General features: G+C 36.7%; 1 long non-coding RNA gene across 2 annotated transcripts in view; it reads left to right on the forward strand.

Annotated features, from left to right (window-relative positions):
• Positions 1 to 4,224: 4,224 nt before the first annotated feature.
• Positions 4,225 to 13,119, forward strand: part of LOC115338688 — a 69,651-nt gene continuing 60,756 nt past the window's right edge. Inside the window, exon 1 of one of the 2 annotated variants that reach the window (XR_003922501.1) lies at positions 4,225 to 4,312. This is a non-coding gene — a long non-coding RNA (uncharacterized LOC115338688). The remainder of the gene's footprint in view (positions 4,313 to 13,119) is intronic. The other variant, XR_003922500.1, reaches the window with a different exon arrangement.

The following is a 13,119-nucleotide window of genomic DNA, read 5'->3' on the forward strand; positions in this document are numbered from 1 at the left end:
ACTTTCAAAATTAGTTACTTTAAATCTATAAACCACCCTTATTTTGCCATCACTGAAACTGTTCCTTCCTAGATGGTAGGAGCTCCATCCATTCTAGTGGCCACATTCACATTGATTTTGAAGGTCTTTTCCAACCTAAATGATTCTATGATTCTATGATTCTATGATTTTAGAGGTTTGGAATAAGACTACTAATCCTTACAATGTTTGCTCAAAGTTATATTTTGCTTTGATACTGAAGTCCTCCTTTATACAGTATCCATTTCATTTCTGTATTAATTTAAGCAACTTCAAGGCAATCCTGGAAAAAAAGATGAGTGGAGCACATTATATGAGTCCAGAGTCAGTTTTTAGATATACTACAAACAGGCTTGGGTTATTACGAAATGGAGGAGAAGCATGTTTTCCTATTACCTACATTCTATATATTCAAGTTACAGGTACTGGAATATTCTGCAGGGTAAGAAAGATACACTTCTTAATACTCAGATGAACCTAAATTATTAAGCTTATATTTATAATAAATCAGAAAAATGATTGCATGGATATAAAATAGCAAAAGCTGTCTTAACCCTATGATATATTGCTCACATTTTTCTGAGGCTGAACCTAACACAGTATCTCAGGTAGTTGTGAGGAAGCAGTAGAAAATCCTGGCTAAAGAGTCATTTTGAAAGTGTAAATCTAATAAACGACTAAATTGACTTCAAGTAGTTAGTGCTTTGTTGGGCCAAGCTCTGTTCTCCATTTTAAAGCCTTGCCAAGTTTGTGTCGGTGTGCTGTGAACCAGGGACCTCTTTCTACCTCAGTTGCATTCTTGCAAACTATTTCAACTAGTGGAAATGACTGCTGGTGTTACATAGATGAAAAGGAGGAGAAATTTTTGATCTCCTAAAGAGTGAGATATCTAAGTTAAATTTAAAAATGCCCTGATGACCAGCAAGTTAATTCTAGCACTGCAGAGAGTCTTAGGTTCTCAATAGCTTCCACTGATAAAATAGATTTGATGGATGAAAGCATTACAAATACTACAGATTGTAGGCATCATTGGGTGTAACTCTTCTGACTCTAATGCAGATGCACCTACATACAAGCAGTAAGTATGGTGCTCTGCATGCTAGGTTTACTGGACTAAGATTTTAAATATTAACTGTGAGCAGTGACAATTTTAGTCTTCCATTTCACTTTGATTTTGCTGAAGAAAATAAATATTAAATGATTGTGAGATATTGAAATTAAAAGCATATTAGAAAAAAAAATGTGTTACTGCACATTGTTCATGCAGCTCAGAAGTAAGATAATAAGTTGTTTCTTCCCTTGAAAAAATGTAGGGAAGAAACAGGTCTGACTACCTGTATATTAGTATGAATGTATTGTGCATGTGCTCAAGAATGACCATAAGTTCTTAAAGTATTGCAGGAACTGCAAAGAAGTTTGGCAAATGATAAACAATGGAGGAAGTGATTTATTCTGGGGGACTTTGGTTAAAAGGGAATTTCAGTAAAGTGAGAGGATGGGAGTTTAATAAATACACAGGCTGTATACACAAATACATCCACAAATGTATGTCATTGAAGGGAAAATCATGAGATACTGAAAACTGATGTGTGTTTTTAACCTTCTCCCATTCCATTCCATTCCAGCGGTTTTGCTTTCTAAGAGGCATGTTTGCACATCTGGTTGGAGGAGAGAGATTAGGCTGAAAGGACACCTCTCTAACCATGACTGAGGGAAGAAAAACCAGAACACATTTCGAAAACATACTGAATAGATTAGCCATATGGTTTCAGTGCATTTCATTCATTTTTACAGACAGAAAACAAAAAACTTCTTTTACAGGCCAACATTCAGCTCTGGGATTTAGAGACTGTAAGTGTAGAAATATCAAGACATGACAAAATACAGAGTATGTGAGCTGGGTAGAATAGTGAGAACATGCTTGTTCACTATAGTGCACCTGGCATTTACACTCAGTATTCATTTCCCTTCTCTGGTCTTTCTTATCATAATAGCTGTTTTCCAAGATACCAGAATCTGTCCTTTTACATTTGACACTGTATGCATGCATATAGCAATGCTACAGTGGGACTTTGACTCTTTCAACATAATCTGTTATTGTCTTTAACATACTGACCCTAAGCAGTATTTTGGAATGTCTTTAGAGTGCCGAAGCATGTAATGATAATTCAATTTTTTTTACTGATTCTGTCAAGCAATAATATTTGGTTAATCTATGGTCAGAGTATGAATAGTATTAGGAACTTTGTTTTGCACAAAATCCTAGGAAAAGGGGATGAGGAACAGAGAGACAGGCAGCACAAATGGGCAGAATGCTACTGAGACGTGATTATCTAGGAGCTCAAGGGAAGGCTAGGATGATTCTGAGCAGTGAAGGGATGTTTTATACTTGGAGTATATTCCTACACTCCACCTCACTCCTTTCCTTTATGATTCTTGTTATGTGGGCTTGTTGCATCTTATGTAAAAGTTTGCTGTAAACTGTTTGGGATATAGAATGTACCTTCCTGTGTGCTCCCTCAATTAAAATACTTAGTAAGGAGAAATAAGTTATGCATACAAAAAAAAGCCTATAGCTATTTAGGAAGGGCCAAAGTGAAACAGTAAAGCTATCCCTATTCAAATTCTGGTCAGGTTCTCTTTCAAATCTGGATCTAAACTCCATGATTCACAGCTTCATCTGTGGGTCAGCTGGTGGCAGCCAGCAGTCTAGAAGACAGTGTAATGGTAAAGAGAGAATCCTCCTAGGAAAACCAGTAAAGCAATCCTGCTGTTGCCACCTTCCTGCCTTGTTATGGGAAGGAGTAGGTAATGTAGATGTGGCTTCCCCATTGCCATAGTGGTTGAAGGCACACTATCCATCATCCTCAGGTCTGTCATGATATTTCAGGTTTACTATTTTGGCTTAAGAATAACAAGTGATGGTGTTTGTTTTTGGAAAAGTCACATAGTTTTCAATGAACGTCAGAAATTCTTGCTTTCTAAAATCACTCCCAATATTAAAACCAACTACTACCTCTTGGAAGCTAAATCCTGCCCAAGATCATGTGGCCTTCTGCGAGTTAAAGGTTTAGAAAGAACCACATACTGGTCAGGGTGGTGCTATAAGTGCAGCCTGAATTTAGGCTGTGGTTTTCATTTGTGTCCCTGAACCATGAGGACATTGTTTTCTTTAAACATCAAGAAAGAAAAAAACCAAGTTCATTGCTGCAGTTTTACTGTTACCTCGAGGAGACTTTGCATCCCAGGCATTGTGAGGCACTGCACCATAGCACTCATTCGAATTTTTCTAGGGACTGTAAATGGACTTCTTCCTAAACATGGTAGGCAGAAATCTATTTGAGGTAAAATATTTAGCATTATTGTCATTTCAATTGTTTAGCAGCCCATTAAACTAGAAGGGTGATTGTCACCTGCTTCCTAATGGACACAGACATCCTTATTATTGTTTTTGGAAGCATCTGTTAAATTTAATAGTAACTGGCAGTCTCAGAAGATGCTGGGGAAGAAATGATGTCAGAAATGTGACTGTAATTCCATCCTTAGATCATATCTATTTGTAATCTGGTATTACAGTGGTTTTTTCCAAATTATTTAATGTCATGATTTAAATAACTTGTAGATGTACTTTACTATTTGCCATTTTTATATTGTCTGTGAGCAGTTTGCAATTTTCCTGAAGCAAGTAATCAAATTTTGGCATAATACTTGACTTTAGTTTGCTTTCTAGTAGTCCATTAATTGTGTTTGATATTTAAAATTCAGACTGTTTTAATTGCATTTGCATAAAGTTAAGCGTATTTTAGTTCCCATTCACAGATGTTAGCAAAATAGTCCTGATACGCTCTCTTAACTTCCTGTCTCCTGGATAATCTGAATAGGACTTAAACAATTGGAGAAAGCAGTTACTTTGGGGCATTTCACCCTGAGAAAAGTAAGAGTTATAGAATTCTTTTTTTCACAGAAATTGGATACTTCCATGTGTCTTGCCTGGCAATTTCTGACCTGTATCAGAATTAGCTCAGATACCTTTCATTTCTGTTTAAAGAAATGCATGAGCTTGTTATTGAAAAGTTTGGGGTGGTTTGAAAATTTCTTCTTTTAAACAAATCTGTGAAATGATCAATCAACCACTGTATATTGCCAAAAGTCTCGCAATCCAGCACTCAAACAACGCTTTGTTCATACAGACCCCTTCTGTGCTCTATAGGTGACAGTGCCTGAGGAGGTACAGCAAGGGAAACAGAAGGCTCCCTTCCTCATCTCTAACGTGTTTGGATGCAGACACTGCGAGGTAAGATGCCTTAAAATGGTGTGAGACACAGTGTGGCAGTTGTGTATTTTTCTGTAAGACTGTTTATTTTTAAAGCCTAAAGGAAAGGAGGTAAAGGCTTCCTGTATTCCATAAATACAGCTAGGTCACTGGATAGTATAACCTTGTGGTTGTCCAAGGGGAAATTCCATGTAACTTTATGTGATTATTAGACTCTGTCTCTCAGCTTGTTTTCATCATCTCCTGAAAGGCTGTTAGGAGAAAGGTGAAAGGTTACATAGAAGTTAGGGCTCAGTCCCAGGATGTGCTGAATGCTTCATGTATCCACCCTTCCTCTGGAGAAGTTAATGGAAAGTGAAGTTCAGCTTTTTGCTGCAGGTGGTTTGCACCTCTGAAGATCACCGGTGTCTGCACCAGCAACATTTCACTCCACTGTTCGTGGTCTTCATGAAATGGTGAAAAGAAGTTGAAAGACAGTCTAATAATCACTGGAGATACACTAAGATATAGATGAAGGACCTCCATTGAACACTAAGGTGCTAAGGGAAATGGTTTGGGTGATTTAGCATCAAGCACTCTTTCCTCTAAATAAATATAAGCCAATATCCCAGCAGGGCATATCAGGACAAGGATCTACAAGCAGGACTGCATTTTAGATAGAGGTATCAGTGAATATCCTTATCAGTGGGAATAAATAAAGATCTGGTGGTTAGTTCTTGAAAATAAATTAGTCTTAACCTCAATATACTGCCTGAAATCTTATCTAGGAAAAGTAATTCCGTGTTCATAAACTGCCCATCCAGGTTTATTTGGAATAGACACAATATTCTTCATGCCTTATTCTGCCCATGGATGGGGCTGCAGTTTTTAGTTTGTTAGTTTTATTTTGGAGCAGGTGCCAGGATGCTACCTGTAGATTATGTTTGGACATTGGGGGAGATTTTCATCCCACTGAAGTCAGGGAAAGTTTTGCCATAAAAATGTAGTTGGTCCAGATTTTATTCTAAGTGTTCTGAACATTTTAACATTGGCTCAGATACTTTTTATAAAAGTGAATGAAAAACATCAAGTCTATGTTGTGCATTTAGTCTATTTCCAGCACTGCCATAAAATGACTTGTATGAATATTCAACAAAATGTATTTTATAGGTACTCTGCATTCAGATAGTTGACACTCAATCTGTTCCACCTGTCAGATATTTCAATTTGTATCTATAACAATTTTTTTGGTAGTGTTTAGCATTATGCTTTTATCAAAATAGTAAATAAATTGTCGTACATGAGAGGAATTACAAGCAGTGTTTTCCCTTCCAATGAAACATGCAGATTATAGAGTTGTGTACATATGATGAATTTGAATTTATCCAACTGTCCATTGCCAAGATCCTACTGGTGTTGCTGACGTTCTGTTAATGCCATCCCTGCAATTCATTTAAACTCAGAATATTTCAATTACGTTGGCTTGACCACAAGATGATTTTCATTGGGTGTTGAGGAATGAAAGGGTTTCTGCCTTCCTTTGTCCCTTCAGAATACCAAACTGACAGTGCAGGTGGATGTTCTCTCCTCTCTGATGGAAGACTAAAATAGGTTCACTACTATCTCTAACAAACACAGTAGTTTTAGACAGCAGGATGGGAACACCAAGAGGGCACCAAGAGGATTAGCTGGGTTAAGATAAACAAAGCTTTAGGGAGGTGATTTGAAATTTAATGAGGGGAGGTAATCATACTTCTTTTTTTTTCTATATTAAGGGCTGTAGTCCATTCCTTGCTATTAAAGATCTTAGATTCAGCATATAGTAGGGGGAAACATCAAAATGTTTGGTAGTAGACTTTCATTTAGCCCATAAACTTTGTATTACTACTGTGTTCCAAGGGTGGCAAAAATGGAGAGCAGTTACTCAAACTTTTCAAAGACCAGTAAACACAGGACAGATCAATTGAACTCATTAGGATGAGAATAACTTTTCATTTAACAAGTGAATAACTGGGCATATTCAAAATAATAATCTATCACAGAACCCCCAAACCCCTAAACAATTAATTATATGAGCTAAATTTTATACCAGAAGTTTTAAAAACCAAGAGCATTAATTCAGGGAGGATCTGGATTTCTTTGAGGAATTTGACTCCTATATGCTGTTTAAACATGGAAAATATCTTTTGCTTGTCTGTTAGATTTTGCAACAGTAGCCAAAAACTCCCTAATAATTTACATAACACAAGCAAAAAGTAAGATTGTAACATGGGAAGACCAACATTGTCTCTGCTTACAAGGCAAAAATAGTCTTTACTGAAAATACATTTAAATTATATACCAAAAGAGCTTGTAGCTGGGTTTTCACTTCAAAACTTATCTGTTCAGAGCACATTATACTTAGGGAAGTGACTTGAAATAAATATACTATGGTTACGATTAAATGTTCCCGTTTGCCGACAGCTACCACATGAAACATCTGAGATCACAACTGTTTCCCCTGCAATTAGAACAGGATATATATTTGTGGTAATTTTGTGGTAACCAATGAGAATGTTCTTTGTGTGTGATTTCCACAGGACTTGGACACACATATTGGAAGAAACAAACCAAAACAGGAACCATGCTTAAGATTTGATTGGAGTAAAAATCATCATCCCAAAAATCTAACCTGTACATTTAGCAGTTCAGTAACAAAAATACAGAGGTGAAGACACTTTTTATTTTTAGCTATTCAGTTTAACTTCTGCTTTGCAAAAATAGAAATTGCTATATCCAAGGAACACAAAATGGGAAGGCAAATTTTGAAAAACACTGGTGGAAAAGGCACACTTGTAACCCCAAGAGATACTTCCAGGAGCCATATGCACTGTGATAATATGCACCCCTCATCAGTAAAAGTATGTCAAGTAGGTACAGTAAAGAAATACCCAGTATCTGCAGAGTGTGTCCATCCCTACTTCACCATCAGGTGACTCTGTCGCATCTCATTTAACCATGATTTTCATGTGCTGTCAGCAAAGATTTGTGTTCTTAGCGGCTGCATTTATCATGAGAAACAACTCTTCTCTCTGCATTAATTTCTTTGACTCAAAATATTGCTTTAGGCAATGAGCTGCTCTTTCCAGGTTACGCTCTCATAAGGAAATGAAAAACAGCTCATGTTGTAATGAGAACAGGTTTCTGATGTTTTCATCTTCTGGTGTCCCAGAAATACCAGGAAATCAGCTTCTTCAGAGGTAGGTACAGATGAAAAAAATGGAAAAAATGTTTAGTCCAAGGGGTGAGTAAAGCTTCATTCAATCTCAACCAATTCAACAGTTCCTCAGTCTTTCTTCTTACTTCCCATGGTTTCCTAGTGGTTTCAGATGATTCTAAGATTTATTTCCCATCAGTACAAGCTTAACAGATGTGCTGCACCAAATTCTCAGTACAAGTCATACTGATTACAAGAAATTGTTTTCATTCGCAATTTTGCTCTGAATTGAACCTAAATATCAAATAAAAATGTAAAAAAAGAACAAAGCATATAATTACAGGACAAGCAATTACCACAGCATATGTAAATGACACAAAACATCTTTTGGGCAAAATGTGTTGAACTTTCACAGAATGAAGAAAATACGTATGGCTACCAGATTCCACTCTGGGTCTAAAGGACTTGATCACCACAGAATTCAGTATTATAGTCCTGAATCTTTCCCTTTTTTATATAGAAATTTCCTTCCCTTACACAAAACCCAGCTACTACACAGCTCCTCTGTACTCAGTTGGATACTGTGCTAACTTTGCTCTTGTTGAGGCAGTGACACAATTAAATAAAGTGACACTAGTCACACTAGAATCTCCTGTTATTACCACAAGATGTGTTCTGAAGAGCCCGCACACTTCTGCCGAGGCATAACGAGGTGGGGAGCTGAAGCTGTACCAAGTATGTACACACTTCCAGCGCTGCACTTTGGTTAGGAATGCTGTCTTGTACTGAACTATTCCATCAGACATTTTTAAGATCTCACTAAAGGATTTAAAAAATACATGTCACTCCAGGAAAGCTTTATGGCTGGAATAACTTTGGAAGAAGTCTGACAATTTTACTAGCTTATGTTGTGAAGTATTGGCTCTTTCTAAAGTTCAGTCACTTTTGGTAGGTGTTTAAGAACAGATGAACAAACTGTATAGAGGAAGGACTAATACTCAACTATGATTATGTCCCAGTGATTTCTTTTTGTCATATCCTGGAGATGCGCACCAGGGTCTCTTACTCTTATTTGGCAGATCTCCACTGGATGTAAGAACTCCAGACAGCTTTTGTTCAAACCAATAACAGAACTATAACTGCTGTAAAATATCAGATTTATTTTCACCAATAGATTTACTATTCTTGCATGCTGAAGTTTTCCCAGCAGGATAAAATACATAGGAATGAAATAACCACTCCCTTAACTCTAGTGCCAAGGAATATAATCTGTATGTCTAACAAAGTGGCACCCTGCCTCTGTGCAGGTCTGCTGAATTATTTTACAGTGTCCATTGCTTTTACTGAAGATTAGCCACATGGGTGTCATTAATTTCACATAGCTTTAAGCATAGATGTCCCACCCATGTATACTGCTATTCAGGATTTGTACTCCTTTTAGGAATTTCAACACAATGTGGAAATCTTTGGTTTTAAAGTCTTGTTTTAACCTTAAAAATAATCTTTGTAAAAACAACATTTTATGATCTGAATCCACACTTCAGTAGTTTGCATACAATGTTTTCTCAGTATATATGTAAGAATCACCATCCCTGAGGCAAACTGGATACGGCTAAACTTTCCTTTGGTGATTGTTAGCAGGCCATATTCCAGATCAGAATCCTTGCACACATTACACTTACATCAGACCAAATATATTTAACTGGGCCTTTGAATATATTGGAAATAGTATGAAATCAGCCTCTTCAGTAGTATTGTTGAAAGACATCATAACAATGTGATGTATAAAAACACATACCAGACTTTTCATGAAACTCTCTCTCTCTTTAAAATCCACAGCAAAACATATCTGTTCTGTTTGATATGTCTTTTGAGTTTTCTTCCGGAAATTTCAAACCAGTACAAGAAACATTAAAAAAGAAGATGGCCTCCTCGTTAAAGTAAAATGTGCTCCACTTATTTCTCATCCCAATTTTATTGAGTTATTCATTTCTGTGGGCATGACTTACAAATTTAACCAAAAAAACCTCCAACAATCCTGACCTGAATTGATCCATTGCTTAATTTCAGGTGGATAGGTATATTTCTTTTAAGAAAAATGGCTGCAAAATACATGCTTCCTAGTAAAACAGTTTGGAGATATGAGTAGAATATAAAAGCATGTTGAATTTTAAAAAAGTTTGGACAGGCTTATTAAGTACAAATCTAGTTATGACATCAATACAGTGATGGATAACAAGCTAATGATTAAAGAAATACTGAGTGTTCTGTAAAAGTATCCGGAGCCTCTCTATTATTTAAAAAAGATTTCAAATAATTTCTTGAATGTGAAAGGGCAAACCTTGGTACTTAGCCCAGAAAAGCAGGCTGTAGAGCTCAAAGTACTTCAGGGCCTTAGTAATGGTTGTCTGCAATAGGATGAGATCCCTCTCTCTGAGCAGTCCAGTGCATCAGAGAACCATACTATGAAGAGAAACTCACATGTATGCTAGGAGTTTCTGTACGGTTCCTGCTGTCAACAGAAACTAGGATTCTAAGTTTCCACTGCAGTCCCTCTAAAGCAGAATAATGTGCATCCTTCTTGGCTAGACATTTCAGATATCTACTCTCCAGCAGAGTCCCCACTACAATTGTGTTGGAGCATGGTAGTCATCTGACAGATGTTCTTATTCTTCTCATTTTGTGGGCGTCTAATGCAATTGCTTTGCCATTGAATCACCTTCCATAAAAAAAAAAAAAATTCAATTATGTTTTATAAAGCCTTTATAAAACGGCAGTTTGAAAAGAATGCAAATGTACTTTCCAAAAGTAAAAGTGCCGCAATCAAAACTTTGAGTAAATTGTTATATTATGTTTTTCCTTTAAAACTTATTCAAACATTACTACCAATGTTTGGTCAGAAAAAATAGCTAAAGGCAAAACTATCTTTTTATTTTCAAGGAAGTCTGGTTTTATACGAAGATGATAAACATACATCTGGGCCTCCACTTAAGAGTAATTTAACGTAACCAGAATGACTGCTGCCTTGAAAGGCAGTCTGAGAAAGACATTGTGTCAAAACTTGTGGTTTGTCTCATGAAGAATACATTACCTTCTTGTTTAAATTGAAACCCACATTTTGATTCTTTTCCTATTCACATGTTCTGCCTGGCATTCTGAATATTTCTTTGCACATCTCAAATCAGTATGGTTTGATTGGTGTGAAGCTAAAACTACAGTCCACTGGCTGTGGATCCTGCAATATTACTGGGTATAACCTGTCAAAGGTAACTGGAGTTATGTCCCACCTTTTGCTGTTCAAGGAAAATTTCTGGATTCAGTCATGCTATCTTTACCTTCCTCCATGTTATCATCAGCCACTGGAAGAGACTTCTTCTGACCCTTAAGTGCTCAATCTGTCTCATACAGCTTCTGTGGGGCACACAGTGCTTTCTTTTGGGTCCTCTGGGGCCTTCCTGGGCAGCCAGTGGTTATGTTGCTATCTGTTGTTTGCCTTCATGGTCAAAGAATGCTGGTCAAGCCAGGTTTGCAGATAAAAGTAGAATCTTTTATTAGACCGGCTGTTATAGCTGGGTAAAGCAAACAGGCTTTCACGCAGCTAAAATCTTCTTCAGGCTAGAGGCAAGTTTGTCCACCTTTTCTAGCTATCTGTCAAAAGATATTATTTCCAACTGCAAATTTTGTGTGATCTGGATGTGGAGCACTTGTAAAGGTTTCACAGTCACCACACTTGGAACACCTTGTTTTACCAGCTACCTTAAATCACAGTGAACTCAAGTCAAGTAAAATGTAAATAAAAGCATTCATTTATAATATCCAAAATAGGCAATGCAGTTGTCAATTTTTATAAAAAAGCTAAAAAAAGCCAGAAGAAAAGGTGTATTTACACTGCTTCCATGAAGTTAAAATTTAAAGATGTCTCTTTCTCCTTCACTGTCTTTATTGTAAGACGTTAGACTTGCCATCATTTGGCATACTTTATTCTTCAAGTGGCAATCTTGACAGAGACCTTCTTTAGATAGACGGTTACAACTATTGATTTTAAAATCCTGGTAAGGATATAGTCAGATATAATGCTTTCCTTGATACTTCTTTCTCCAAAAGCCCATTTACTTCTAGAAGTAACTTATTTGAAGGTAATAATCTCATTCTTATAGCTAAAATAACACAATACAACACAAAATAGCTGTCAAACTACACCTTGTTTCTTAGTCCTCTTTTTGTACAAAGATCTTGGAACAAGCAATTATTCAGCTTCTAGAATTGACACTGGTCAGAGTGGTCATAAGTTATTAGTGATTGAATCCTGAACAATATATCCACAGAACATTACAGTAAAAGCCTCAGGGGATGCAATCAGTTTGCCTGTGTTGCCAAGTCATAATCTTCGGGCCAATGTATTTCCTACAGCATCCTGACTGGCTGACCACTTAGGTCCAGATTGTGGGCCAAACATGAAAGCCAACAAAAAGGAACTTTCATAATGTGGTCAAGGAAGAAAAAAACAAAACCCCAAACTCAACAAACAAACAAAAATAAAAGCAGAGTGTACAAACCTGCTAGAAAAAGGAAAATGCTCACATTCTTATATTCTGTCCCTCAGCTCATGGTACTTGTAAATGTTAAAGAAAAGATGTTATCTTATAGAAATGTCTGATCTCTCCTATCATGGCCACTGTTTTGTTCTTGCACTCTTCTTTATCTCATCTATGCCAGTCTGTGCAGCCCAGAGCAGATTAGCTGGGGCATGTGCATTAAAGGACCAGTGCACAATTTTCAAGGATTCTACCTCTGGCAATTCACTGAATGTAATGCTGAAAGGGGATTTAGTTTATTCAACCTATTAGATTAATAAAAATATTTATATAAAGTGCATATGAAATGAGAATATTTTCTGTGTATTGCAGCTGTAAATACCTTTTCCCTTTACCAAACCCTAGACAGCATGATTCAGTAGAGGGTGAACAGTTAATGGCTTCTATTTTTCTAATCATTGCCGAGACTCCATGGTCTATCTAATGACTCTGAATGTAAAGCCAAACCCGGCTCTTGGCTTAAAATTCCCCCAAACTTGGTAGTGTCAAACCTGATTTTTTGGTCAGGGTTATCTGTAGTTTTGTTCTCATATACCTGTATTTTAAACATTTTTTTTAGCATAACCAGACATGTACCTTGAGAGGTGCTTAACAGGCAATACCAGAAAATGCAAACCACAGTGTTCGTTTGTTCTGTTCAGTGGTGTAAAGCTTCAATTAGAAACTAATAAGCTGTTACCTTATATAGGGAACCTTTAAATACTTGGTGTTTACAACATAGTAGTTGTATATATTTATGTAAATAGAGTTTTATTAGTGAGCTCTATGCACCTTATGGCAGTCCCTGTGTAGGTTAATATGGTAGAAGTAAAAAGGAACTGAACAGTGTGTCCTTGTTTCAAATGACAGTAACAGCTTCAGATTTCAGGAGTATGGACTTCATTCTGAGAAATATTGAGAATCATCCTAACCAAAAATCCTGCTAAAATGCATGGCTAATCAACACTTATTAGCTTGAAGCCAATTGCAAGAAGCTGAAATTATTCCTGAAGTTTTTACTTTTGCTCAAGTGAAAAGTCAAGAGTCACTGTAGTTTTGGGATTGATTTTAGCTTAGGA

The sequence above is a fragment of the Aquila chrysaetos genome, chromosome 2 (genome assembly GCF_900496995.4).
Source record: "Aquila chrysaetos chrysaetos chromosome 2, bAquChr1.4, whole genome shotgun sequence".
In the NCBI taxonomy this organism is placed as follows: Eukaryota; Metazoa; Chordata; class Aves; order Accipitriformes; family Accipitridae; genus Aquila; species Aquila chrysaetos.